Consider the following 6,000-nt stretch of genomic DNA (forward strand, 5'->3'; position numbering starts at 1 on the left):
GGGCTCGCCTACGCTTCCGTAAAGCGCTTGCGGAAGCGTAGGCCTTAACCAGATTTTTAAATTCACGCGCTTGCCGGAGCGCAGGGCCGGTCACGTGAGCGGTTCGCCCCAACGAGGACGAACCAGCTCCGTGGCGTCACTGGCCCGCCCCCTGACGGCGCGCAGGGCGAGCAACCGTAAGGCCAGGGAAAGCTGCCCGCTTTCCCTGCGCCTCAGCGCGCCTCAGCATGCCAGCAAAGAGCCTGGCCGAGGCCGTAGTCAGGATGAATCCATCTTGTTGAAGTAGCTTCGTTCAGAAGGAGTGTTTTAAATTCAACTTGGTGGTGGGGGGGGGGGGGGAGAGAAGGTGCTTGGGGGGGGGGGTAACGCAAAGTGTGAGGGGGGGTTCCACAATGAGGGGGCAGTGAGGACAATATTTAATATTTATATGTGTTAGGAAGGTAAGTTCAAGCGAGGGTAAATCCCTCAAAAAAGTCTTCTGCGTGGGAATTGGAGCCAGAATGGACCATGAGTCACTGCCATGTGTGTAGCACACCGATGAGACATGATTTGCGGGAATTTAGGCAGAAGGGGGTCTTTGACACTCAAGTAGTCCAATATTTGTTTTTCGACTAAGACCCCCCCCCCCCCCTTGGGTTCCATCACGTTCCTTTTTGTGAAATCCTCCAGCAGGTTTCTGTTGTTGACAAATATGAATATATACATATATAGTGTGTTAACCCTAGGTTCAAGTAAATAATAATAATAATAGATAAAGTATAGGGAGATAAAGCCTATAAAGACAAGAAGAACTCCAGGCTGGGACGGCAAAGAAAAGGGCTCAAGGCACAACGGGGAAACCCTTGACAGGTAAGCAAGTAAGAAGCTTGTTACCGGTGGCGTTTTGTACGTTAAACACAGATAACCAGGGAGGTTTCCACCACGGAATATCAGGTCGAGCTCTTTGATGCACAGAGAAGGATGGAGATGATGCCACTTAGGCTCATCTCGATGCATCCCATTATAATATATGGCCTTCTGTTGATACGCCCCCAATCCCAACTGGTGTCCATGGGCAAAACTGAAGCAAGGTGTAGAGACAACCAACAGGTACAAATGCCTATCTATACCTTAAGCGAATGCCTGCTACATGATCCGTATGTCAACTGTAGCACTCAAGGAAGCAAAAGTTAATTAAAGCTACTTAATTTGAGGTCTTACATCTGCTATGTATGTTTTGCGATGGTTTAAAAGCACTTGTTCTTCGTTCTCAGTTACGCGTCAGAAATACTTGTTTTTCTCCTGGTGAATGTTCCTCGAAAGTTCGCTGTGTGGAGTCAGCTGGCTCTTTTAATCATCTGTAACAGGTACATCTGAGTATCCAATTAACCAGCTAATAAACAAAAGCACATGAATCCAGTGTCGGTGCGAGGTCAAAAATGGGGGCACGGCAAGGTCAAAACAAGAAGCTCCACTTCTAACTATGGCCAAACACGCAGACTATAGACCAGGCAATGCAAAGCTGTGAAGTCAAAAGAGATTTGGAGGATGAATGCCAATTTTGAAGTTTTTCCTACAGCTCCAGTTCCACTTAGGCGTAGGGTTGCCAGGTGACTTCTCCAAAAATACTGGACTCAACGGTGAAAGGTGCGTCAGGTCACTGTGTCCAGGGAGGTAATACCGGACACATACATGTCCAGCATTACAGTACCTCTCATTTTTTACTGGGCAGAGTATCCAAATACAGGACAGTCCCGTTCGATACCGGACACCTGACCACCCCTACTTAGGCGATGAAGTGAAATCTCTTTATCGTTGAACCCAAACACATTAGTTCGCAACTTCTTGGTGGGCGCTGCTACCGGAGCGGCTGTGAAGTTAACTGGAGGAGCGTCCCTGCCGGGGTTTCAGTAGGGTAGCCAGGTGTCCGGTGTTGAACCAGACTATCCAGTATTTGGACACTCTGTCCAGTAAAAGATTAGAGGCAATACTGGACATGTATTACCTCTCTGGATAGCAACCTGACCGGCTTGGGGGGGCCGCAGGATTTCCCTGAACCTGACTGTTGCAAGGGGGCTGGGCAGCTTCCTCCATCGTGATTGGCTGCTGCTATGTAAGGCAGCCAATCAGGAGGAGGTGTCAGGAGCCTGGGGTTGATGCCAAGGAGAGGAGGGAAACAGCGTGGAGTGGAGAGAGGGGAAAGTGGTGTGCGTGTGTGTCTGTGCCTCGAGCGCGTCACACCTTTCACCATTGTGTCCAGTATTTTTGGAGAAGCCGCCTGGCCACCCTAGGTTACTGTGTTCCCGGCAGAATGGAAAATATATATAATTGTTGTGGATGTGTAGGGCCTCCACAGAAGACCAGGAAGGTTTCTTTTTTACTTCCGTGTTTATATTGTTTTATGAGATAACTTTAAAAAAAAATTAAAAAAAACGTGTGGGTTGAACGTCTCCCTTCAATACTTCTTCATATGGTACTGATGGACTCTAAATGGCCTGTATTTCAAGTCCTACATGTGCTAAGTAAACGTGGGGTTTGAAAGCAGTGAGCTATGCATTGCGGTGGATACAGTGGAGGGTGAATCACTTTACCGTACTGAATGAGACCGTGTGTCTGAGTAAGTCCTGGAACTGGTGGGAGAGGGGCGGAATGATTTGAGGCTGTGGGGGCCCCTCCCCTATGGAGCCGTGAGGTCGGGTTAGGGGTGACGGGTATAGGCAGGGGCTGCTGGGGTGGTGGTAATTATATTGGGGGTGGGGATGGGGGTGGTGGTATATATATTGGGGGATGGTAATTGTGTGGGGGGGGTGTAGGGTGCTATTAATTGTGTCGGGGGGGTGTGGGGTGCTGGTAATAATTGTATTGGGGAGTGGGGTTGTGGTAGAAGTTGTATTGGGGGTGTGGTGATAGTAGTAATTGTATTGGGGGGGTGGGTGTAGTGTTGTCTGTATTGGAGGAGGTATTGTGTATGTATGTCGGGGGGGGGGGGAGTAATGTTTGCGTGGGGCGGTTGTATGGGTATTGGGTGAATTGTATGTGTGCCCAGGGGAGGGGGTGGGGTTGAATGAGAGAGGGTAATTGAGTGAAATCGGAGCTTGGAAGAGTGAGAGTAGAATGGGGAGAGTCAGTGAAGAAGAGACTGTGGAAGAGTGAGAGACAGAGGGGGGGAGAGAACTGCAAGTGTGAAAGGGGAGCGCTCGCAAGGCCGCTGACACGGACAGGGGAGGCAAGGGGTGCGCGTCACCGACACGGGGCGAGGGGGGTTTAGAGAGGGCAGAGGCGGTACTCCAGTCCTGGGCACCTGTTGGCGCCCCATGGTACAGAAGGGTTTTTAAGGGGGGGGGGGGGTGAGGGGAGAGGGATCTTACCTCCCTCTTTCTACAAGGACCTGTTGAAGAGAAGTTCCCACCTGCCCTGTTAGGTATTAAGGGATGGGGCTTTCAACAAAGGGCTGGGACATCGCCCGGTAAACATTATAGCTGGAGTCGTGTTCACTCCAGGGCGTCGACTCGGTCAGCATTGGCTCCAGGTGGCGAGGTGTCAGACCAGGTAAGTGGACATTTGGGGAAGGCGGTGTCACCCCCCCCCCCCCCCCGGCTTAACGCGGGTCCTGAATGCTGGTGAACTTCCATATGGTGTTAAGGGTGCCACACGGGCCGGGTGGCGGATGGCAAAGCGGACACCAGCTGAGGGTATCCCTCGAGGTCTTGATAGATGGCACCTGGCCTGGTCTCTAGTTGGGATAAATTTTTTCGATATTATATCGTGGTCGCGTGTCGTTGTTGCGGTTACGATAAAGCCGTGGCCGGGTTTTGTCCTCCCGAGAAGTTGTCTGGTGTGGTGATTGGGAATTCCGGGGGGGGGGGGGGATGGGGAGGCATGAGTAAGTCATGCTCTACCTCCCACTCCCAGCTCCAGGAAGTCCATCCCACTGGACCATCACGCTGGCCTACCATCCATTGCTCACTTCCAACTCACTTCCAAGAACAGGATCCCTTCAATTTTTTGGAACATGTCATTGTTCGGCAGTACACAACGTTTTGGCGCACGGTCTCTCGTGTTCTGCGCTCATTCTTTCGAGATGAGACTGCAAAGGGGGGGTTGGATCGTTGTAAGGAAGCTGAGCTACACTTGATGAGTTATTGAAAATCATCTCCTTTCATGGGAGACTGACCCTTTGAACTGCAAGCCCACGGAGCCAACAATTTAACAATCGCACTGCTTCCGTCCAACAAATGTAACCGAGTTAAAAGAAAATATTTGACTTCCTTTTGGAAATAAAGTACATATTGCTTTATTTAGTGTGTTTTGTCACTGTTTTTTTTTCTTTCTTTTTCTTTATTGTTATCCAGCCCTGTCCTCGTCAGAGAGCAAATAAAGATAAGATGAAGGAGGTGGATCTGCCTGTGCAAACTCTTGTTGAACAGACAATGAAGTCAGACAAAAGGGAAGAGGCCAGAAGAAATCTCACCTCCCTCCCCAGTCTCAGCACAAATGTGTTTACAAACTAAATTTAATAATGATTTTGCTCCTAGGAGGGACTGACTCCTCAAAAATTAGTACACTTTGCCCCTAGGAGGGACGGACCCCTTAACAATGTCACTGCCTTAGTACACTTTGCCCCTAGGAGGGACTGGCCCCTTAACCATGTCACTGCCATTAGTACACTTTGCCCTAGGAGGGACTGACCCCTTAACCATGTCACTGCCATTAGTACACTTTGCCCCTAGAGGGACTGACCCCTTAACCATGTCACTGCAATTAGTACACTTTGCCCCTAGAGGATGACCCTTAACCATGTCACTGCATTAGTCACACTTTGCCCCTAGGAGGACTGACCCTTAACCATGTCACTGCCATTAGTACACTTTGCCCCTAGGAGGACGACCCTTACCAGTCCTGCAGTCACTTGCCTAGAGGGACTGACCCTTAACCATGTCACTGCCATTAGTACACTTTGCCCCTAGGAGGACTGACCCCTTAACCAGTCACTGCCATTAGTACACTTTGCCCTAGGAGGACTGACCCCTTAACCATGTCACTGCCATTAGTACACTTTGCCCTAGGAGGGACTGACCCCTTAACCATGTCACTGCCATTAGTACACTTTGCCCCTAGGAGGGACTGACCCCTTAACCATGTCACTGCCATTAGTACACTTTGCCCCTAGGAGGACTGACCCCTTAACCATGTCACTGCCATTAGTACACTTTGCCCTAGGAGGGACTGACCCTTAACCATGTCACTGCCATTAGTACACTTTGCCCCTAGGAGGGACTGACCCCTTAACCATGTCACTGCCATTAGTACACTTTGCCCTAGGAGGGACTGACCCCTTAACCATGTCACTGCCATTAGTACACTTTGCCCCTAGGAGAGGACGGACCCCTTAACCATGTCACTGCCATTAGTACACTTTGCCCCTAGGAGGGACTGGACCTTAACCATGTCACTGCCATTAGTACACTTTGCCCTAGGAGGGACTGACCCTTACCATGTCACTGCCTTAGTACACTTGCCCTAGAGGGACTGACCCTTAACCTGTCACTGCCATTAGTACACTTTGCCCCTAGGAGGACTGACCCTTAACCATGTCACTGCATTAGTACACTTTGCCCCTAGGAGGACTGACCCCTTACCATGTCACTGCCATTAGTACACTTTGCCCCTAGGAGGGACTGACCCCTTAACCATGTCACTGCCATTAGTACACTTTGCCCCTAGGAGGGACTGACCCCTTAACCATGTCACTGCCATTAGTACACTTTGCCCCTAGGAGGGACTGACCCCTTAACCATGTCACTGCCATTAGTACACTTTGCCCCTAGGAGGGACTGACCCCTTAACCATGTCACTGCCATTAGTACACTTTGCCCTAGGAGGGACTGACCCCTTACCATGTCACTGCCATTAGTACACTTTGCCCCTAGGAGGGACAGACCCTTAACCATGTCACTGCCAGTACACTTGCCCTAGGAGGGACGACCCCTTAACCATGTCACTGCATTAGTTCACTTTGCC

This window comes from Ascaphus truei, chromosome 23, assembly GCF_040206685.1.
Source record: "Ascaphus truei isolate aAscTru1 chromosome 23, aAscTru1.hap1, whole genome shotgun sequence".
Classification (NCBI taxonomy): Eukaryota; Metazoa; Chordata; class Amphibia; order Anura; family Ascaphidae; genus Ascaphus; species Ascaphus truei.